The sequence below is a fragment of the Astatotilapia calliptera genome, chromosome 7 (genome assembly GCF_900246225.1).
Source record: "Astatotilapia calliptera chromosome 7, fAstCal1.2, whole genome shotgun sequence".
NCBI classification, from domain to species: Eukaryota; Metazoa; Chordata; class Actinopteri; order Cichliformes; family Cichlidae; genus Astatotilapia; species Astatotilapia calliptera.
Genome location: NC_039308.1, coordinates 44,486,395 through 44,510,470, shown reverse-complemented (window position 1 = coordinate 44,510,470; position 24,076 = coordinate 44,486,395). Strand labels below are relative to the sequence as shown.

At 39.8% G+C, this 24,076-nt stretch overlaps 1 protein-coding gene across 3 annotated transcripts in view; it reads right to left on the bottom strand.

Moving 5' to 3' along the window:
• mgat4c (mgat4 family member C) overlaps positions 1-24,076 on the bottom strand; it is a 128,747-nt gene that overhangs the window by 85,163 nt on the left and 19,508 nt on the right. For 2 of the 3 annotated variants that reach the window (XM_026175017.1, XM_026175021.1), the window contains exon 2: positions 20,058-20,299. The exons of the other annotated variant lie outside the window; for it this stretch is intronic. The gene's annotated coding sequence lies outside the window, so the exon portion shown is untranslated. The remainder of the gene's footprint in view (positions 1-20,057; positions 20,300-24,076) is intronic. 3 annotated transcript variants of the gene reach the window in all.

The following is a 24,076-nucleotide window of genomic DNA, read 5'->3' as shown; positions in this document are numbered from 1 at the left end:
AGAGTTTTTAACTGAGAGGATCTTATAGCCAGCAGCATTTGACGATCATATACAAACAGAGAGTTAGCATGTTTTAAAACAAAGTAAAAATAAAACACTAGTACAAACAGAATCAGACAGCAAGCCGTACACACTGGCGCCATCTACACTAGTGTGTAGACTAGTCAGCAAGTCTACACACTTGTGTTTCTCTCATCACTGGTACCTTGATGAGGCCCAGAGTTATTGTAAATATTAGAATTATCTGGAAATGAAATGTTGATTTCTGAGATTTTAATATTAGACTGAGGATGATGTAAACAGTTTTACATCCATTACTCACAGAGCACTCTATATCCTGGTAACATATAAAAACAGAAAATAGAAAACTTTAAATAAAATGTTACATTTAAAAGCACATCCGTCAAAGGTTTCAAAGAAGTGTAATTTGTTCTTTCCATTTAACCCTTGTGTGGTGTTCATATTTTTGTTACTCAACCAGTGTTCTTGGGTCTGGTGGACCCGCTAGAGTTTTGGCTTTTCAAATTAACACTATCAAACAATTATATGTTAAATCACTCAAGAGATGTTTACTTCATCCCAATTACAAGCCATATGAACAGCAAACATGGTTTTTCCCTTTACCTTTGTTAGATCACATTCATGAATTAATGTGCTTCTCGTTTTTTTTTTTTTTTATAAAATGTTATTAAAAAAATAAATCAGTTATAATCAAGTGGAGTGAGTGGAAAGACAACACATTTACACGTGAAGCAATATGTTTCACAACTAAATGGGATCAGCTGCTCATCAATGGTGACATTAGGCCCAGAGTTGTAAAACAGGGGGAGGTGGTGCACACACTTATCCAACACTGTCCTGATGGCAGCAAGCTTGTCTCTCTGCCGTCGAGCTGGTCTGTCGTCTCGGTTATCAAAATGGATAATCCTGGAAATTTTGTGGAAGTTTTCCAGAGACATTGATGCACGGAAAGTTTCTTGCCGGTTTCTGCATCCCACAGGGATTCTGTGGATTCCCCTTTGGACCTGAAAACTCCTGCGAGGATAAGAACCCCAAAGTAGGCCTTTGGGATTCTTAGATGGATTTGGTCCATCTCCTTCCACCTCTCTCCAAAAACACATCTTCCTTCTAGATTACTGCAATCCAGAATCATTTTCTGGATGGAATCTGGGATGAAAAGCTCAAATGAAGACTTGATGTCCTGCACATGAGTAACTGTCAGCCGTGTTGGCCCTGGCTTATCACAGTAGCAGCTCTGCAGGGTGGCTCATTTCTTGGGCAAGAAGACCATTCAATTTCACCAGTTATTGACATCCATATTTCTTCACTTGCTGTCTGGTGGGCTTGTTCTGGTCCTGGAGCTGGCTGCAGATGCGGTACTCGTCTTCGTTTTGTTACTAAATGGTGCTCAACCTCATCCTCTTCTTCAAAGTCACTGTCAGACTCTGAATTTTCAGAAATGTGAAATATTCTGAAACCTCTTTGTCAACATCATCATCCGAAGCACCTCTCTCTTCCAAAAATCAATTGGATGGCCCTCGCAGCAGATAATCTTTTGCCATCTTGATCAGTTGTGATAAAGAACCACACTGGCAAAGTCTTTTTTATAGTATTATGCCCCTAATTTGCAGGTGGGACAGGGTATGAGAAAATAAAATTTGGATCCCTAAAGAAAGAGGGTAAAATGTGCGGGAATGTAAGAGCAGACGGTGTTGATAGTTGAATTTTCAACAATGTTGCAACTTTGTGCGGAGCAGGAGGAGAAGAAAACACTATCAGCAGCACCAGAAAGGAGGAAGACAGAGTGTGGGAACACAGGACCTTCACTTTCAACACTTTTATTAGACCTGGGTCCAGTGGACCCGAACACCTTGTATGTAATGTAAATGCGTGGGGGAAGGTACAGTATGAGGTCATTGAAAATTAGTTCGGATTTATGTTCTATACAGAAAATAAGCCAAAGCCAATGAATTTCAGGTTGAAAAAATAATTAATTGTTTAATTTTTCTTTTGAAAAAAACTGAAAACAGGTCTCACAGACCCGAACACCATACAAGGGTTAACAACAGGACCCAGAGTCCAGATTATTATTAACAGCTACACCCTGGGGGGAAAATGAGTGAGGTAGACCATCGGCACCAAACCGAGCATGGATTCCTGGATTGAGAGGTTTGCAGAAATGCCCTCCCTTTTTTTTTCCATCATAGACTTCCTGTACTAAATGATCTGTTGACCCAGTGAGGCAGATATCGTGTCAGAAAAATCAGGAGAACTGAAACTCATTGCAGGTACCAAGCAGGACTCAAAGTAAAATCTTCTTTTTTAGAGCCCCAGCGTAGGCTCAGTTGAGAAGAAGGACAAATCGCATTATGAACAGTGTGGTAGCAACCTTTCATTTGTGTAATGCTAGAAGTACTGAACATTGTTACATCATCACAGAGGCTCTGGAGTTTTGCCAAATTATGTTGTTCCCTCCTGCAGAAAATAGTAGATTTAAAATATCTATTATACTCCCTGGTTACTTTGGCATGAATGCTTCTTAATTACTTTATGGTAAATAACACACTATTAGCAAAACACAGTGTGAAATAATTTCATATTAAAGCTTTTTGGCACATACACATGAAGAATTTTTTTACCCTATACTTTTTACCTCTTGTTTTATTTATTTATTTGTTTATGCTGTCAAAAAAAAAAAAATCTACATATCATTTTATGTATTGCCAGTTTCACCCACAGTACATAATATGTTAGCTTAGTATATGTACTATTTTTTTAAATCAATTAACTATGGAGTTACTGCAAATTTACACCAATATTACAACAAATAAATGTATTTAGTACTTTTGTCTCTTGTCACTGGGTGGTACTCAGGTCTGAATCTGAGAGGAGCTCCTACAATCAGAAAGACAAAACCATCACAAACTGTAGAACATCTCACAGACTTCAGGTTCTGTAGCTCTGCGCTTCCTTTTTTTCAGTCTGCAGTTCTACTGACATGCTCACACAGCTGTTTTTAGATATGTAATAATATTCTTCTGGACAGCAGCTGAAAAAAAGTCCAGCCTGTTGCTCTTGCAGTGTAATACTACTAATAAAAATACAGTAACAGTAGCGTAAGCCAGTGACTGTGTAGGCCTGCAGATTTTTCTCTGCTTCACATATAAATCAATGCAGTGCCTCATCTTTGGCTGCCTGCTACAGGTCTGAACATCCTTCAGTATATTGTAGTCAGATTTACAACGTTAATATCTAAACTACATCACTGACTTTAATTAACATTTAAGCACATCAGAGATTTCTTTGGGGCGATCGTGGCTCAAGAGTTGGGCGTTCGCCTTGTAATCGGAAGGTTGCCGGTTCGAGCCCCGGCTTGGACAGTCTCGGTCGTTGTGTCCTTGGGCAAGACACTTCACCCGTTGCCTACTGGTGGTGGTCAGAGGGCCCGGTGGCGCCAGTGTCCGGCAGCCTCGCCTCTGTCAGTGCGCCCCAGGGTGGCTGTGGCTACAATGTAGCTTGCCATCACCAGTGTGTGAATGGGTGGATGACTGGATATGTAAAGCGCTTTGGGGTCCTTAGGGACTAGTAAAGCGCTATATAAATACAGGCCATTTACCATTCTTTAGTCAAGGTAAATTCATTAATGTAGACAGATTAGCTTCCAAACATCAGCTTCCTCCCAATAGCTGACTGGTCATCTTAGCTAACTAGCCAATAATGTTAATTACTGATTAGGCTAGATATCACACATTTACCTAATGAAAAACTGTGACGATCCCTTAAATCCCTTATATTGATTTGTCCGGTTTAGTGCGGAATACCTCAGTCTGTCAGTTTGAAGCCCACAGTGGTGGTTATGGAAAGTAAACACTGGACCTCCTTTCAGTGGCCCTACTCTATCTGCAATTCCTGAACAGGGATATGCAAGTTTCTCCGTAACTGCAACTGCTAATCAAAGCTGTCATCATGACATTTCACAGCATAATGTTAACAATTAAAATCAAATCAGAAAAAGTGACCCAGTTAACCCAAATCAGCATGATGAGCACAATTAACAATGGCAGAAAGCATCTTTGGGAAACCTTCTTTTCTTTTAAGTTGATCCAAGTCTCATCCACTAGCATGGAGATAGCGGGTTTACGACCTATACTGCACCCAAACACCAGGGGGCGACATTTTGGCTTCACTTTGGGGCTGCCGTTGGGCAGTCCATGTTTTCTGCAGTCATGTAAGGATAAGTGTCACTTTCACATATCTCTGAGAGGCCATGCACATACTGACAGGAACACGGCTTAAAGAATTTCACTGTAACAAGCGCTCATCTTCACAGTTACTAGCAGTACAATGACTGACAGCATCAACATTCTGGATGGAGGTCATCTATGTGAACAGAGCACTGCATCCTCCAGATGCTCTTGCCATATTTGTTGCCTACAGGCAGTCAAGTATTTCTTCATTTCCTTACTCCCCAGGTTTTTAAAATGTCATTTATGTCTAATGGCCGTGCTCATTAGCTGCATCTGAAAAACACACTCTGGTCATTACTAGCAACATTTGCAGTCAGGCTTCAAGCCGAATTCTCTTTTTTGAGTCATCCGTCACAGCCCTGTTCCTTGGCAGTTGGCACTAGAAATGACGCAAAGCACAAATCTTCTAATTATCTGCAGCTATCTTTATATGCTTACATTGGTAGTGAATGTGTTTTGACAAGGCTGTTTTATCAGTGTAGCGAGAAACCCAATCTGGAACAACATCCATCATGTTAAGGCTGCCAAGGCCACTTGAGGGACTACACAGGCAGTAGTGCGCTACGAATTGCACTTTACCTTGGCATGATCCCCTTGTGGGGAGAGAAAGAGAGGCATGTGCGCTGTGATGGAGACAATAGCAACTATCTTTCATTATTTACTTGTCCAACTGTCAGATATGGACAAATATTACAAACAAAAAACAAACAAAAACGTTGGCATGCTGGTGAAGATTGCCCAACGACAACTCCTCAAAGTCAGGAAGATAAAAAGTTTCAGCAGCAACCAAGACATCCACTTTTGTCATTGTCAGAATCAACAGAAACCTGGCTTGGTATTTCTACGTTAACGGTGTAAAATAAATAAGTGCTTTGGAATCACACAGTGGCAGACTTTTTAGATTCTGCATATTTCTTTAGAGGAGCGTTGTGTGGGTGTGCAACAGCCTGTCCAAGTGAGAAATAGAGAAAGAGGGAAAGTGGGTGGGGGAGCATGCTGGCTATCCTTTGTCAACTGCTCAGTGCCATTTAATGGCCTGTAAACCCCTTTGCTGGAGAAAGAACAGGCAATTAGCATACTGAGTGGATTACAAGATTGCTCTGACTGCTGGATTAATGTGTGCACTTAATCTTCTCTTTGCTAAGCGATTCTTGGATATACAGCTATTCAAGGGAAATGAATTTACCCACCTTCCAAAATACATGAAAAGGAATTTCTTCCATGATGACATCAAAATTGTTATAGTACAGCTACTTAATGCACTGTTGGACTGAACTGACCAAGATTTCTTTTTATCTATTTATGTCACATCAGATGGGAATCAAAGTGGCCCAAGTGCCCCTCTAGGCTAAGTACTCATCAAGTGCTCTTTGTTTGAGTCCAAGTGCCACTACCAATGTCAAGTTTCCCCTATGTGCCAGTTCCAAGTGGGCCACCTTGACTGACATAAAGACCTCAGTCAACATCATAAAATCAGCTTCCTTTAGAAAACAAAACATTAAACACATCAGACTGTCCAACAGCAATACCGTACCATGTAGCTAACGATTCTGGATTTTCTTTAGAGCATTGTCTCCAAATCTAATATAGCTTGAAGTACTAAACATTTCCCTGCCTTTTAGGTACATACTGTTCTAATATTACTTCAAAGCCCCTTAAACAGACTCCACTCACCACTGTGTACTAAATGATGTTTTGATACACCATAAACTTACTTAATCCCTTTTTATACAGAGGTTTTGGCATAACGGCATTCAGATGAGCTCTTCATGAGGCCTTAGCTTGTCCAGACTAACCCACACCAAGCCAGTGTAATTCCTCTCCAGTGGGCGATTTTTCATATGATGTGGAATATAGGGGGCATAACACCTTACACAACAGCAATGGCAGTCTGAGATGCCAGCTCTTCCACTTACACAAATGTCCATATCTCCGCAGTCGGCTTAAAGGTCCCGCAACAAAGACCCCATTCTTCTTTTGTATCTTTACATATAAAAAGTGTGAGGCAGAAAAACGGGACAATATTACAGCCTCAAACAGAGGCTTTACACGCCTACATAACTCTGTGTCCTTGAACGTAAACATTTTCTGAGTCCATCCCGCACAGCACACCATCTCCTTGATTGCTATACACTGGCTATTGTTGCGCTATATGATAAATACAAGGCTGTACTCCATATCACCTCAAACTTTGTCTGCGTTTCCTGACTGTGCCATCATACTTGAGACACTTTGTCTATTTGCTGGGTTTGATATGATCTTTAATCTATGGCTTACCACCTCACATTAGAATCTTTTACCCTGGAGCGGCGCCCAGAAGGAAAAGTACAGCTAACACTCAGACCCAAGGCAGGGCGTCATAAAATGGTAAAATGTACACACTGTGGCAGATAATGTCAGAATCATATATTCATTCATTCATTCATTCATTTATTCACAAGAAGCATTTTGTTGAAAAAAATACTAAAAATACTATTTTGCTGGAGGTAAGCATATACCGGTGGGGGGCAGCACAGTGGCATGGTTAGCACTGTTGCCTCACAGCAAGAAGGTCCTTAGTTTGACTCCAACATCTGGCCAGGGCCTTTCTGTGTGAAGTTTGCATGTGTTCCCCGTGTTTGTGTTGGTTCTCTCCGGGTACTCTGGCTTCCTCCCACATTCCAAAGAGGTGAATTGGCCACAGGTGTTAATGTGAGTGCGAATGGTTGCCTGTCTCCCTGTGTTAGCCATGCGATAGACTGGAAACCTCTCCAGGGTGTACTCTTTCTTTCTCCTATGACAGTCGGGATTGGCTTCAGCCCCCCTGCAACCCTGATAAGGGTAAGCAGAAAAAAGTGGGTGGGTGATAACCATATACCAATGGACCATCATGTTGTTGAGAGTTAAAAATCAAAACAAAAAGCTTGTTTGCCTCACAATATTTTTTAAGAAAGTGGGTGCAGTAGCAATAGCACAATTTATTGTTCCCTTCCTCTTAATATCAACACAAATTACCGTCTTCACAGCCATTCCCTGCCTCCATCCTTGCAGATAAAAGGCTTTTAGGATGCACCCGTTCAAAAAACTCAAGTGCTGATTCACTGCATTGTATCAAAAGGGAACAGATGGCTGTGGTGCAGTATACAGTACCTTCACTGTCAATTGAGACGAGTGCTCAGTGTTCCAGCAGCTAGACTGACACATCATGAGCTACATTAGGATTTTACATCTTGCTTTCACTCCTCAGACATTTTTTTTGGGAATACAAAGCTGTAGAAAAAGAGCAAGGACAACAAGCAGAATGAAAAAGAAGGCCTGGATCCCTGGACACATTAAGAATGCGTTTTCTCCTTCGAAATCAATAATGTCTCATTGCCTTGAAGATCGCCAGGAATGCCATCGCTTCCAATTTATTCATTCATTCTTCTCAATAGCACACTGTGGTGATCCCCTGTTTTCCATCCCATCAGCCCTCCTTCTCTTTCCCAGTCCATCTCGTGGGAGGTTCCTTTAAGTTGTTAAGATCTCTTCTCTGTCCCTTTAACAATGGTATTTGTCTGAAAATAAGTACACACGGTCAGCCCCGGCAGTCTGCAACTAGACCTGGGCGATATAAGATTTTTTCATATCATGATATGTTGTTTTTTTTTCATTTCAGGCGATAACGATATCTATCACGATAAGCCAAATAACTATATTTGTAAGATTTAAATGTGCCGTTGCTCACAAGTAAAATGTGAAATAATCAGCTTGTTTTGATTTAAATATTTATTTCCCATAATAAGTTTGCAATATTTGCCTTTATTTATCTGAAAAAGTCTCCTGTTCCTTAAGTACATCTACCCTGTTGAACTACACAAAAGGCAGCCGCTAAAGCGTTTCAGTTTCAAAATAGAACAAACGAAACAGACTAAATTGTCAATTCCACTTAGAAACAAAATATTAATTCTAAAAATAAATCTTAGTTTGTTTTACAGAAGAACAGACAAAACTGACTAACTTTTGTCAATATCAAATAAACTGATAACTAAAAGGAAATTCTCAATCTCTCCTTGTTGTATAGCTTAGCTTTTCAAACAGTTTTAACAGTTACTTTAGTCTGACAAAAGCCGAATGACGAATTAGCGCTTCCAGTCAGAGATTGAGCATGCACCGCTTTATTGTATTTCCAGACTTGCTTTCGGCACAATTTACAGTGCGCGCTACTCTGTTTTTTGTCAGACTTGAAATAGCCGAAATACTTTCACACTACGGAACGTCTATGGCTCTTCCGTTCGACAATCTCTCCGGCACTGGAACCATCAACTGTTTTCTCTTCGGTAACCTTCGGTCACACTCTCGGTTGATTTTTCTCTAGTCGGCACACCCGGGCGGCACGGCGGCTGGCTGCTTCCCAAACAAATACACATGTGCGGCTTGGCACTTGTGCTGTACGTAACAAGTCACGTGACGTGACGCTGCGGCTGTGATTGGTTCGGCTCTGCGCTACTTAATTTGGATTGGCTGTTCTTTTTTATTTAAGAGGACAAGAGCGGTGAGGCCTATCGCAATAGTTAAATTTTTCTATCGAGAAAAAGTTATTTCGCAATACATATCGTTATCGTTCTATCGCCCAGCTCTATCTGCAACCCTGGGGCTGTAATTGCTGGATTGTATCAGTAGAAATAAGCTTAAACATTCATGTTTTACTCATCAGGCCTCTATTTAATATGCAGCACTAAGTGGATATTTTTTTCCACACACATCCTTTGTCTCACTTTGTGAAAGTACCTAGTTGAGACGAGGAATCATTTCAACCCACTCTTCACTTTCCAACGTCCCCAAAACCTGCTCGGATTTACCTTCAAGGTGCCCTGCGACAGGTCGAGGTTGAAAGTAGAAGCTACTACACACCAGGGACTTCCTAAAATGTATTTACTCCTTAATTATCGACATTAGCCAGAGACGATGGGAATATTCAGGGTCAGACAGCTGCCGCCAGTTTCCAGCCTCTCTCAGAGTCTTCAGAGTGAACTGAAGACGTGAAATATACTCAGACATCACAGAAAGCTACAACCCACCATCTGTGGGCTAAGCACTTAAAGAAATCACCAATCACATAGGTAACTTTAGGGGAAAATGCTCATTGCCAGATGTAGTTTTTAAGAATTGGCAGCCATCATATTTTCATCCTGATGCACCTATAAAAGACCATCTGTTTCATGTATTTTTTTTTAATATTTTTTGGACTAAGCCATAGATTAGCAAGATTCATCTGTTAGTTCTCTCACTGTGAGAATAAAGAATCATGTTTTATTTTCTGATGACCAAAACACCTGTAACTTCCTTCATTTCAAGAACTTCACAGAAATCTCAGAGGACACTCGTGTGATCGTGTGCTCTCGGTGAATCTCCGTCTGAGTTTGTGCATGTGTGTACACTCGCATCACTTCTGCTGAGCGTAACAATAAAACACAGCTGAACTGTGAAACCCTTACTCAGCAACTTTAATGCTGGCTCTGTGAACAACGGGGTCAGAGCTTACAGTAATTTTTGTTCTCTCTGCATCAATATATGATGCTTCACTGGGGGCAATGAGAACCTGTCCAGAGTTATAAAAGTAATCTATTTGTGCCTGGTGAATGAACACACACTCTTTGAGTGAATACACACCCACACACTGCACACCTTTTGACCCTTCAACAATGTGGGGTGTGAAATAGCAAAGCTTAACAGCTCAATTCCTCACAAAACCACTTAAGTCAACTCTGGTTTATTACAGCTAACATACCATCTGCTTCCCTCATTAAATATGGAGGAAATAAATAACATATCTTAATAAAGTATCTCACTTCTGAAGTGCTGAACCTTAATGTGACCAGTCCTAGTAGAGGGGAGGACTAACACAAGTTTGACAGCTCTTTTTTTAAATATATTTGACAGGCGGTGGAACATGGTGAGAAATGTAAGAAGTTTTTTTTAGAGAGTGCTGCTCCTCCAGACAGTCTTGACAGATAATTTTTATCTGAACACATCCCAGGGAGAGTTGCAGGCTGTGTAGAGCATCAGAACAACCTTAGCCAAACTGAGCAGAGAGTTCAGAGTCTGGACTACTAATCCAAGCAAATAAACAGAGAAACCAAAGGAGAGCAGCCGAGTCGGTCAGAGGAGCAGACCTGAGGTGGAGCAGTGGGGATAGATGATGAGAGAGATGGAGGTGTGGCAAAGATGAGTTTTTGAAAAACCTTCATTGCAATAATTAACTTATTATTTGTTTCTTATTTTGCTTCAGCCAACTGTGAGGGTGTTTATAAAGCATAGGCATGTCACCTCTTTAATCTATTTCACAGTGAGTGATCTTTGTTTTATACCCTCTTTATTTTAGTGCAACCAAAATGACACATCATCTAAAATTCATTTTTCAACTTTTCCATAATATTTTCTTCTACTACATATTTTGGCTGTTTTAGCAATTGTGTTGTGATGTACCTATTTATTAGTGAATTCAAATTTATATTTAACTTTATGATGTAATAAATAATGGTATTTAATTAATAATATATAAAATTTGCAAAACTAATGAACCTTCTGCAACATTATCTTAAATACTTCTAATCTAATCTTTTTTATAATTAGATAATTAGAAAATCCAATGAAAATGCCACTTCCTCAGGAAATGACCTCTTTGCCATTGTTGTCACAGGGCACGGTCAAAATGACTCTGGTAATGTAATTTCTAGCATTATAAATTGACAATAATGCAAAGTAATCTCTTATGTTCATCGATTTGCCCGGACAGCTAAAGCCACCATTACTGTCACTGTGTATTAACAGACATATGTTGTGTGGGTGTGTAGATATCTGAGCATAAAAGCATAATAAATTGCTGCTCCTCTGATGCTGCTTAATTTAAGCCAGCCACTTGGGATGGTGTCGTTTATATGAGCATCTGTTTACTGTCGAACACCACTATATGTATTTATGGTAAGATAATATGTGAGAATGCTTTTGTCAAAATATTGTAACCGCAATTAATCACAACTTTAAACACTGGCTGGTACCATTCAAAATGAATGGATTAATAATTCAACAAGAGCGGGTAGAGAACGCAAGCTAGTTTTTAAAATATGCTTGGTGTGCAGTGTTGTGGGTTTTCTGAAAGGTGATAAATATTTATTTTTTAATAAGCTGAATTCCTTAGAACAATCACAGCAGAGCTGAGGAAGGTGGTCTTTTATCTGCTTTAGAGGGGTGTGCAGGTGTTGCTGGCTGTAGCGCTCCCTACAAATTTGTTTGCCAACTAGCAAAATTCATTTTTGCTTTTCAGGATTTGTTTAAGCTAAAATATATTTAATAAATCATAATGCAACGTGACTTGCATTCTAACTCGGATATTTAACTGTCCAATTACAAAAATTCTTTGGTGACTGAGTTACATTTCCAAGCTTTCAAATCAAGTCAAATTGTGTAACAATGTATATTTAACCACTAATTCTACAAGAGAAAGCTAAGATCTTTGATCTTGTTGTATCTTGTTTTATTGAAACAGAACACATTAATTCAACACTACAATTCAGCAGTAAAGCTGTTTCAACAGTTTCTCAGTCCATTTAGTTAAGCTTTCACAGTTTAGAGTCCTTTCCAGTTTCTTCAGTTCTGTTGTGCAGAACTTACTTAGACCCTACCGTCTCTGACAACACTGACAATGGTAATGGTAAACAGTTTGATTTCATTGTATCCACTTCAAAGAAAGTTTCACTAACACAGCAGCGCTTACTGACAGGAAAATTCAATAATTCACCTCAGTGACTCATTTAGACGTGTTTTGGGATTCTTTCATGAAGTTTTACATCTTCTTCCAGAGTAAATAGATGTGGACACTCGTCCTACACTCATGACAGATTAATGGCATAGTTGTTTGTCCTACATTGCCCACCGTAGCTCGGATTATACAATTAAATTGGGAGGAATAAGAAAACAGAAATCAGTTGCTTGCAATTTGCAATCTACTGCCATCTAGTTGTGAGATTTTACACACTGTACCTTTAAAAAAGACATATTTCAAGAAACAGTCTCTTTAACACTTATGGTTAAGATCCATCCACGTCATCCATTTTCTTCTGCTTATCCAATTTCACATAGAAATCACAAGTTACAACAAAGTCAAGACACTAAAAATTCTTATGAGCAGCTCCTCTTCAAATGTTTCTTCTCTACACGTTTTGCAGAAGCACCTGCACTTTCTATTGCCTAAGAATGACAGTGACTTCTATTTTATCCCACTGGACACACTGAAGAGCTTTGCAGATGGTCACATGCTGTGTTGCCTTCTTATGAAAAAGCACCACAGGCTACATTTGGGGAGGTACACTCTACAGGCAGGAAGCTTTATTGACAGCTCAAATGATAGAGGCTGCTGAAGTCCGCTTCTGGCAAAATGCAACAAAGCTGGCTACTACTTATATATGGCACATTCAATATTCACACCTTACCTCGATCTGTCAAATCTACCTTAGTCTTCCTCCTTTCATTTTATTGTTATATAGTAGCAATTCAAAGAATTTGCCTACATAACTATCTGAGATAATAAATAATTATTTCCTGAAAAGTTCTCTGAATGCATATATAGTTTTTTTCCTTAATAGAAAAAAAGTTTGGATAATATACCACATTAGTGTTCTGTTGATTTATGATCTAGGAAGTTACGTGTTATCATCCTCCAGCTTAGTAGTGACTTTCAAATGCACTATGCAACCATGAAGACCCTTTACCCCTGCAGCAGCTCCAGAGCCGGGTGACCCTAATTACAGTGTTGGCTTTGCTGCCAAACCATCTCATTGGAAACCAGCCACAGCTTTGGCGACCCTGGCATACGAGCTGTTCCCAATGGAAAGCAATTTAATGCTTGACTGCTCAAGGAACAAAATATATGCAGCACAAGAAATCCCTTAGATAAATTAGAGTAGGCAAGTGGACTCTGTTAGACCTTTATTTGAGGCCTTATAAGCCACATGTCACCTTAGAGGTGGCATGAAACCAAAACATGGCAGAAAGCAGCTGAGTTCTATTACCAAGCAGTGGGAGACTTCTAAAAGAAGCGCGGTGCACCAACATACTGACAGGAGGAAAACCCAACTGTACAGTACAGTCGAGTTTCAAAGCAACCAACCAAGTTAGCATTGTTTATTTTTGGCCTTTTTGAAAAGAAAAGACTCCCCTATAAAGTTTCTTGTTCATCTGCATTCTAAGAAAAAAATGTAATGAATCATATTCACATAAGTTTTGACCACAGAATAACTGCTCTCTGAATTCCTCAGTGAAGTAGGATTAAAATAATAAGCAAGTGGAGAAGACAATCATTTCTCTTTCTTCTTCTGTTTATTGCTCATTAAGCCACTGTCTCTGCATAATTCATCCTTTTTATACTAGATAAAGGCAATTTACACCTCATGCCATAATTCTGATACAAGTGACAAAGTCTGGCAGCAGTCTGACTTAACAATTTGCACATAGTATGCTGATTTGACAAATCAGTGGTCAATAATTCGAACAGCGACTGTTTCTGTTATATAACTTTCATTTATTTTTTTAATAATTTGTTCTTATTAACACTGAACTTACCAGACTGGACTGTGTCTTACTGACAACCTTCAGGCAGTGCTACCTGATTTGTTAATTAAATTATTCATTTCTGTTTTTGTAATGTAAGGACCAAGTACTGAAATCAGCTGTACTTTAGTGACAGGTCAGAGTTGTTAAGGGGACTTAACAACTGGAAATGAACCAAAAGTATAAGATGTCCTGACTTATCATTCTAATAAAGATATTGTTTCTAAATGCTTTTAAGGTATTGCCGCTCATATATTGAAGATAATAATAACAATAATAATAATAATAATAATAATAATAATAATAATAATAATAATACTGGATTGCATTTATATAGCGCTTTTCAGGGCCCTCAAAGCACTTTACAATTCCACTATTCATTCACTCTCACATTCACACACTGGTGATCATAGTAATGTTCTCAGAAATACTTCAAAAGTTGTAACAGAACCCTCTCAAGTATAGTGGGAAATATGGTTCAGAAGCAAATTAGTCTGGATTTTGAGGTGCTCAGTTAGAGTTAAGACCACGGTGACCTTTAGATTGAAACGATGTCCTGGGGAGTCAGATCCATTAAGCACAGTAGCCAGAGTGAGACCCACACTGAGAATCCATCTCTTTAGATTAGCCAACAGCAAACAGGCCAATGACTGTTTCAAGCCTGCTTCAAGCCTCCTGCCTGGGTGGAATGACATATGCAATGCCTTGAAGCAGGCCTGACAATATAGTACCATTTTCCCTTCTGAAAATTGGAGTTGTGCTTCCATCTAACCTTTTTTTATTTTTTACAAAAACATACAAAGGATACATACTTTCCCACTAGGCAAAGATAAGACTAGACCGCATTGTAATTGTGCTCGCACTAGGCACAGTTGCTTTGTTCAATTTGTTTGTACCATTGTCTATTCTTGCCACTTGCCTGTAAGCCTCACACAGCCATTAACAACTGAAATGGGAAAATTTTAAGATCGCGCTACTTCTACTTCTTCCAGGCCAAGTATGCATGCCGCTCTTGCACTTTCCGTCTCTCTCTTCGTGTATACACACTTGAAAAGGCCTCATGCTGAGCAAAATCAAGTTCATGATTTTGTGCACTTTGCGGCTCCATCCTCTCATAGGTACTATAGATTTGTTATTTACCAAACTCATCAGTTTTCACAGAGGAAGCTGTTGTCTAGGAATTTGTGGAGTAGCGATCACACTATATGATCTATGTGCTCTAGTGCAACTGAAGCTCTCCGGGGCTTACCTACCCGACCGGGGACAGTTTGCTTTGCTGTGCCTGGGCATGACACACAGAGATCATAGTAGACAAACAAACTGGACTTTGAAGGTCACTTTGCTTGTGAGTACGACCTTAGCTGTTGCAGAATGTTAACTAAACCTTTACATATACATACTGTAGATCTACTGTACATCTAAAATACAGCTTAATTAGAAGACAAATGATTGTAGACTTACTCATTTATATATTCAACTCAGTGTCATCACATCATCACATTTTTAGGGTTTCTATAGTCAGTAACTGATAATAAATACTTTCAATACCTAATGGTTATTTTTTCTGTTGCCCAAAGCTGCATAGTATGATTTTACATGGCTCAGAAACTAAGAGGAGTATTAAAAAAGAGACATAGTGAGACCACAAATCTAACAGCCTACTGTATTGCAAAATACATTATCCTAGTAAGCACAGGCAAAAATGTCTGATTTAAGCGGGCTGATTAAATTAATTAATTGTTGTTACCAACTCTACAAACATTTCTCTTCTAATGGCCCTTACAACTTACACATGGTGTGCACAGTCCACTGAATAGCTGTCTTTTTATTTATTCTTTTTAATTTAATTTATTCTTTGTCTGGGAGGATAAGCGGAGCACAGCTGAGTGACTATTTCAGGTTTGTTAATATTCTGCTTTGTTTACATTTGAAAGCTTCTTGAATTTTTTATGAGGATATATAAAGAAAGATTTCATGAATTTTTGGGGGGTTTGTTTTCCAACAATTTACCACAGTATAATTCTTTTTGTGATTTTATTTTGCATTCATATTTAGGTTATTTATTTGAAACTGACCAAAGAAAGACTTCACATTTTAGACCAGCCAGAATTAGGATTTTGTTTATTATATATAACTAATACCTAATATTATTATTTAAAATACTGTTCTGTAATGTTCTACAGCACACTTATCATGTTCAAATTCTGACAGAACAGAAAACAAATATTTAAAATCTAAATTAACTATAAAGTATAACTTCAGTTAGGAGTAAAAATGACATTTTAAGCTTGACAGAAAAAGCTATTTTATTTTCATATTGACTATTGATTTATACTTATCACTACTATACTACTATCTCTACCAGCCCTATGTCAGTGTTTTACTCTAAAGGTAACACCAAGTCTGTAAATGATGCCAAGCAATACCCTTTTGTAGTACTGTTTGTTGTTGAACAGTCATCTAGGTTTGCCTCTAAGTGCTGAGTATATTTACCCTCTATCCAGTGCTATGCTTTGTTGCACTCTGTGAAACAAGGAAGAATTCAATTACATGGTGGCCGAGGCCCTGACAAGAGCTCACTCTTGTTTCAATCACCCCACAGGTAGATATGGGGATGAGAGGAAGTGGCATGCCAGTTACCACACCATGGACCACAAGGAAGCAATGAGGCGTAAGGAGGCGCTCAGAAGGTGGTGGTCAGTGGCATGGAAAGACCAGCAGGAGCAGAAGTCCTGTTCATCAATAAACAGCATCTTTGTCTGTTAAGAGAACTTTATTTAGAAAATCTAGAAATATAAAACACGAAGATGGACAAAGTAACAGTGTTTCAAAAGAAACAAAGTAGATAATATCAAATTTACATGTTTGGAGTTCTGTATAAATTTAATATTATATTTTAATGACCCAATGCACCGCATGGAGAAAAAACTATTTTAAGTATGGTACATTGCAATATTTTATGGCCTTTTTATTCCTAAGTTGCATTAGCTTTTTTTTCTTCCTTTTTTCAAAGAATTCTCCAGTTCAATTTTACATTAAGCGCATTTGAAAACTAATGGATTCATGAACAGACTCAAAGAAAAAGAACACCATCAATCACCACTATTGCCACACTTTTCATTGTGTTCATAATTTTACTGTACAAACAACTGTGGGTCCATGGCTGCAGAGCCCATTTAAGGCACTAATCAACCATGTTATGAGTCCACAATGATAATTAATGGGTTATACTGGTAGTCGGAGGGCATCATGGAATCAGAGCAAACTGTTGTTTGTGAAGCCCTGTATATTTCTCCATTTTCCTCTCCATAATGTGCTATTATTGTGTGCATTTCTTGGGGCTGGACTGTCTCCGGTGATTGAATGCCACTGTGTCCTGGAGGAATCCAGATCATTTAACTGCTATTGTCTTCAGTTCCCTTTGGACACTTTTGTGTGAATGTCTGTGTGCTTGTGCATATTGCCTATAAATGATATAAATGGTTAAAGCCTATAGAGGGATATTGGGAAAATAAAAACATACCAACAGGCTGGGTGACAATGACAGTTTACTAAAGAGTGGGGTGTTAAAAGGTGCATGGGAGGCAACTTTTATCAATGCTGGTGAGAAAGTGTAAAAAAACGTACCAAGATTCAAGTACAACAGAAGGATTGTTGAGTGCGAGAGCAGGTGACCGGAAAGATAAGATCATGGGAAAACTGGAAACCTGAACCCTCCATAGCTCATTACTGAGACTATGTGAAGTATCCTCTGAAGGTCTACTAGAAGACGTGAATGCAGCATTACGGGCAACCATCACAGTGGCAGACATCTAAGAAAGGGTCTCCAGGATGAAGAATTGGACAGCATCAGGCCCTGACATGATTCATGCCTACTGGCGGAGAAGCTCTCTGCACTCCATGAGCACCTGGCAGCACACATGAACCAGCTGATAATAGATGAGGCACACCCGGAATGGCTAACTGAAGGCAGGACATCAGGATTGACCCATCCAACTACCATCCAATAACCTGCCTCAGTACCACATAGAAGCTCCTGTCAGACATCATAGTGGGTAAGACGGACAGGCACATGGCTCAATACATGAGCTCTATCTACAACAGACTAGTAGACAGAGCAGTAGACTGAGACTGCAAGACCAGACTGACCAACCTGTTCATCAACTGGATTAACTACAAGAAAGCCTATGACTCAGTGCTCCACACATGGATCCTGGAATGCCTCGCAGTGTAAAAGATCAACAGGACACGAAGAGCCTTCATCAGTAAATTAATGGGGATGTGGGGAACAACACTAGTGAACAATTTAAGCCAACTGGACAAATCATCATGAAGTGCGAGAGCTATATAGGTGATACTCCATCCCAACTGCTGTTCTACATAGGCCCGAACCCCCTCAGTGAGATCATTGACAAGACTAGCTGTAGAATGTAGTTGAGGACAGCTACAAGTACCTGGGAATCCCACAGGCAAATGGGAATCATGAAGAGGCCTCTAGGAAAGCCGCAACTGCCAATTACCTGCAGAGGGAAAGGCGTGTCCTGAGGAGTCAGGTGAATGGAAAGAACAAGATTTGGGCAGTTAACACCTACACTCTGTTGGTAATCAGATAACCCCCTGGAATAATAATAATAAGGTGGCCAAAGCGGAGGTAGAAGCTACTGACATCAAGACAAGGAAGCTCCTGACCATGCATGGAGGGTTTCAAGTCAAGTCCAGCACTCTGAGACTGTACCCTAACTGAAAATATGGAGGATGTGGACTGGTGAGTGTCAGAACCATTGTCCAGGATGAGACAACAAAGATTCATTGGTACATCAGAAAGATGGCCACAACCAACCATGCAATTGGAGAATACCTCAGGCAGCAGAAACATGAGAAAGAAGAGGAGGAAGGAGAAGAACCATCATGAAAGAACAGGCCCCTGCACGGTATGTATGACAGGCACATAGAAAAAGTGTCAGATATGCAGAAATCCTACCAGTGGCTGGACGAAGCTGGACTGAAAGACAGCACAGATGCACTAACCATGGCAGCACAGGAACAAGCTCTCAGGACAAGATCGATAGAGGATGGGATTTACCACACCAGGCAAGACCTCAGCTGCAGCCTGTGTAAAGTTGCCCGTGAGAGAATCCAGCACATAACATACATGAAGCGCCATAGCCAGTTAGATGGACATAGTCACTATAACGCGGTTCACCTTTTGCAGCCTCGCTGTTTTGCGGATTTTTTTCTTTTGTGCAATTTTGCATGTTTTTTTTTTTTTGTGTTCTGTGTCCTGATTGGCTGTAGACCATTGTCAGTCAATCTCATGCTGTGGTCCTGTACAGTACAGAATGCATTCAGCTTGTTAAAATTACATACATCTTCTATCGCTAGCAGTGTGACTCTGAAGTGCTGTACTGTATGTTTGCAAGTTTTCTCCCCAAAAAACACAACAATGTCGATGAAACGTTTTCCACCGTCAAAGGAACCTGTGGGTGTCTTTGGCTTCATTCTATAATACTGGACTTATTTTTCTACGAAAGTTTGAATTTTGAGAGTGTTTAAACAAGACAGAAAAGTGTGAAAATTTTCACGCCTGTCTGGTTTACAGCTTTAAAACATCTATAATAATTGTTAAAAATAAAGTTGGCTACTTCACGGATTTCACCTATCGCGGCTTAGTTTTAGAACGTAACTACAGTGATAAACGAGGGACCACTGTATATCCAGCAGAGCTCTGGAGGACCTTCAACAGCATTCCAAGAGAGAGTGGGGACATTGAGACCAAATGGACCATGTTCAGCACCTCCATTGCCGAAGCCACTGTACTGAGCTGCACAAGGTGGTTGATGCCTGTCGTGCTGGTAACCTCCAAACCAAATGGTGGACACCAGAGGTGAAGGGAGCGACCAGGCTGAAGGAGTCCTATCGGGCTTGGATAGCCTGTGGGACTAACTATCAGGCTTATCATATCATAGCTACCGATGGGCCATACAGAAAGCGGCTCGGGCAGTGGCTGAAGCAATAACTTGAGTGTGGGAGGAGTTCAGAGAGGCCATGGAAAAAGACTTTTGGATAGCATTGAAGAGATTCTGGCAAACCATCAGGCAACTCAGGAGGAGAAAGAAGTGCTCTACCTGCTGACTTTGACTGAGAAAATTGTCGGGCTGAAGGAATACTTCGAGGACCTCCTTAATCCCACTGGCACGTCTTCCATGGAGGAAGCAGAGTCTGGGGATGAAGGGGATGACTCACCTATCTCCAGGAGCAAGGTCACTAAGGCAGTTAAACAGCTCCTTGGTTGCAGAGCCTCTGGGGTGGATGAGGTCCACCTGAGTTCCTGAAGGCTCTGGATGTTGTAGAGCTGTCTTGGTTGACACACCTCTACAATGCCTCTACAATGTTGAGTGGAGATGAGGGGCGGTACCTCTGGATTGGCAGACTGGGGTGCTGGTTCCCCCCGGTCCTCCGGTCCCCTTTCTTTCTTGATGTGTAACCTAATGGGTAGGGGAGACAACGTATAGCATAAGTTGAGGACAATTTTGCCTTACCTGTGTTTTCTCTTGATAATGTGCCAGAAAAAGAGTCCTCAGGTATCCTGAGTGCCCTGAGTGCCCTTTTAAAGATATTCCAAACAGGAAAATATTTGATTTAATAATTGTAATTATTGTAATTATGTCTACAATATTGATCAGATGTTAGTAAACTCCCTCTTTGAAAAAAGACTAAGCAGTAAACTAAACACTGACTGAGACATATGACTGAGGTATGGCTCTCTAATTTATGCATAACAAAGAGGTAGCCATACTGAGTTTTTCATTTCTCTACTCACTTAACCACCAACTAGGTCACTTCTTTAGCTCTGCCTCATCTCATTAAACTCTCAATTATTCATTGTGGGCGTATATTTTTCAGTCCCAGTTGGTTTACAGCTAATCCGCTTATAGCATGCCTTTACTTGCCTAACTGACTCTAACTGGCCATAATCGACAGGGGAAGCAGTATATACGAGACAAATGGACTAACAAACAACCTGCATTGTCTTTTATACAGGTTTGTCCAAATCCAAAGATATTATTTTAAAGTGACAGTTGATAGAGTATGTGCAGACAATTACTTTATCGCCGAAAACAAATCAAATAATCAGTTATCAAATAATCTGTTATATTACTTAGCACCAAAACAACATTTAAAAACTAAATTAATAATTACTACTAATAAAGTTCTTGTTTGTATGAGTGCAACCAGTAAAAGGTTTGGTTTTTAGTGATTATGTTCTACAATGCAAGCACTGAAACATTATATCAATTAACAAAACGCAGCAGAACGGCAGTACGGTGGCACGGTGGTTAGCACTGTTGCCGCACAGCAAGAAGGTCCTGAGTTTAATTCCACCATCAGGCCAGGGCCTTTCTGTGTGGAGTTTGCATGTTCTCCCCGTGTTTGCGTGGGTTCCCTCTGAGTATTCCGGCTTTCTCCCACCATCCAAAGATATGCAGTTTGTGGGGATAAGTTAATTGATTAATCCAAATTGCCCAAAGGTGTGAATGGTTGTCTGTCTCTGTGTGTTAGACTGGTGACCTGTCCAGAGTATACCCTGCCTCTCGCCCTATGACAGCTGGGATAGGGTCCAGTGGCCCTGAAAAAGATAAGCGAATGGATGGATGGACAAAATGAAGCTTATAAAAAAATTGGTAACACAGCATTTGTTTGAGTCTGAACACCAAAGACAATGTTTTTTTTCTTCTTTTTGTATAAGCTTAAAATCAAAGGTAACCAGAATGCAGGGACCATAAACTAAGCCCAACACCTCTTAGACTTCCAGACTACATGTCCGCCCTTGCTCTGCTACCAGGAAAATCATTTCAAAATACAGCACACTGACCTGGAGTCGAACTGAAATCATCAGTAGCATACAGTAAAGCTGTAAATGCAGTTTGTTCATAGTGATTGCCGTATTCAGTGCACCCTTTTAAAATCATTTTCATTCACAATGAAACGGTCTTGGAGCCCACCACCACCACACACGCGCGCACACACACACACACACACACACACACACACACACACACACACACACACACACACACACACACACACACACACACACACACACCACCACCCCCACCAAACACACACACACACACAATAATTCAGTGGCAAATGGATTTTTGCTTCAGTACAAAAAATGCTCAAACACCGACAGTGTTTCCTACATATTATGGGCACACAAATCTATACTGGGCCTACTTTTGTCCTTTCCAATCTTCTCCAGTTCTTTCTATTCATCTACTGGTGCTTGGCTCTGATTACTGGATATCAGGTCTGGGCACAGGCTAATCATGTGTCCCACAGGCTCATTAAGACTCCAACAATCTGAGAGTAGCACATTATCCCAGACATACTCTGGTGTGGCATAGCAGCTTGAATGCCATGTCCATGGAGAGTGAGAAACCACTGGTGCTTGGCCCATCAGTTTCTTTCAGCTGGTTTTTGGCTTTGTGAAATCATTTCACATCTCTAAACATGTTCTTTCACAAGCCATAATCCATCCATTCCCAATTTTTTAGATAGCCCATTGACAGCGTGCACAGGAACAGGTGAAAAGTAACCTTGCTTCAAAAGAGTATATATATAATTTCCTTTGAGCTGTGGTAAAGATTCCAGCAAACGACTTATAGGTGAGGCTTTCAATTCAGACAAGGCTTTCCATTAAAAAAAAAGAGAGAGAAGCAGAACTGCATTAAAGTTTGATGAACTAGTTCATGAAATATGGAAGGGCGGATAAAGTGGATGTTAATAGGTTGCCTATGGGTGCACCAAGCCTCTAAGTGAGGTGAGCCCCTCTCCAGCAGAAACAACTATTAAAGAGACAAGTGCATGTGTAACTGTGTAATATACCAAATCTGTCCTTAATGAAACAAATGTGGAGCTGTAGAGTTTGCACAGTATCCAACAGATGGATTAGTAAAACATTTAAAAAGTAATGGATAGTCATTACCCACATACTTATTGCCGTCTCTCTCTAATTGTACACTCAATAACAGGCTTCAGATTCACACACTGCTAAACAATGATATCAAAGCCACAGGTGCAAAACTACACAATTCCAAAACTACACGTAATATTAAACTTTTGTAACTAATGTCAACTAAAAACATAAACGAGAAGGTTGCATTAGAGGAATCCATCTGGACATCTACAGTGGCTGAAAACTAAAACTACCAAGGGGGTAATTTTGACCTCTTGGCATTTTAAAAGTGATGTAACTCTGCTAGAATAAAACTCCATCATCTCTTATGTATGATTTTTCCTAAAACGGGTTATTCATCATATAGTGATTTTTGGGGTGATAAAAAAGAAATAAAACTACTATAGCTAGGACTGATGGTGGAGTACAGACCCAAAGTACTGAAATCAATTATTAAAATAATATTTAACTAAACTGTTTGAATTTGAAGCAAATATATTTTTTGGGCTTATGTCAGAATTTCTTTTCAGTCATTTTGATGAGTGCAAAAACAAACGGTGGATTAAAACAGTGCAGTCCAAGGAATCTTAATGTCTGTCCAATATTTTTTTTTGCATTACTATGCTTAGCATTGGTAGGATACAGGGGGCTACAACCTGCTATAGCATCCCAGTACTGTAGTGGGTTAAATCCTATTCTCAGTGTACTCAGGTTAAATGGCTATATTATAGTAGGACTACACACATATCCTCTTAAGACCATATGGTGACATTAATTTAAGAATCCACCCTGTATTCAGTCAATATTCTTATAAAATAACAGAATGAAAATATGATGAGACAGTATTACAGCAAGTCTGATTTCAACACAAAGGCTTGGTGTTATGTTTTAACCCAGTTTGGGTGCAGAGATTGTGAGAGATGAATAACATGTTTGTGTTGCTCTTTTGAGAGTGACAAGAGAAAGGCGGAACTTGAAAAGAGGCTGGAAGTGCTAATGAGGCTTATTTTAACAACACAACAGCTCCATGAATATTTAACAGCTAACAGTAAAAAGTCTGATGAATTCACTATCTGAGTGGAAAAAATGCCAATGCAATGCTGCTGCTACCAAGACAGTGCTGTACAATATGTCTGTATAATAGTAATGGGTCTTAGAAAACAAGACGTCTATTTTCTATTAATACAGCAAGGAGCATTTTAAATGACTTGCACTTTAAAAAACTTCACACATCCACATGTACTCTGGCAGCCTTAATCAAATTAATTCACAGCAATTTTTATTGAGAAGGGAAATCACACGT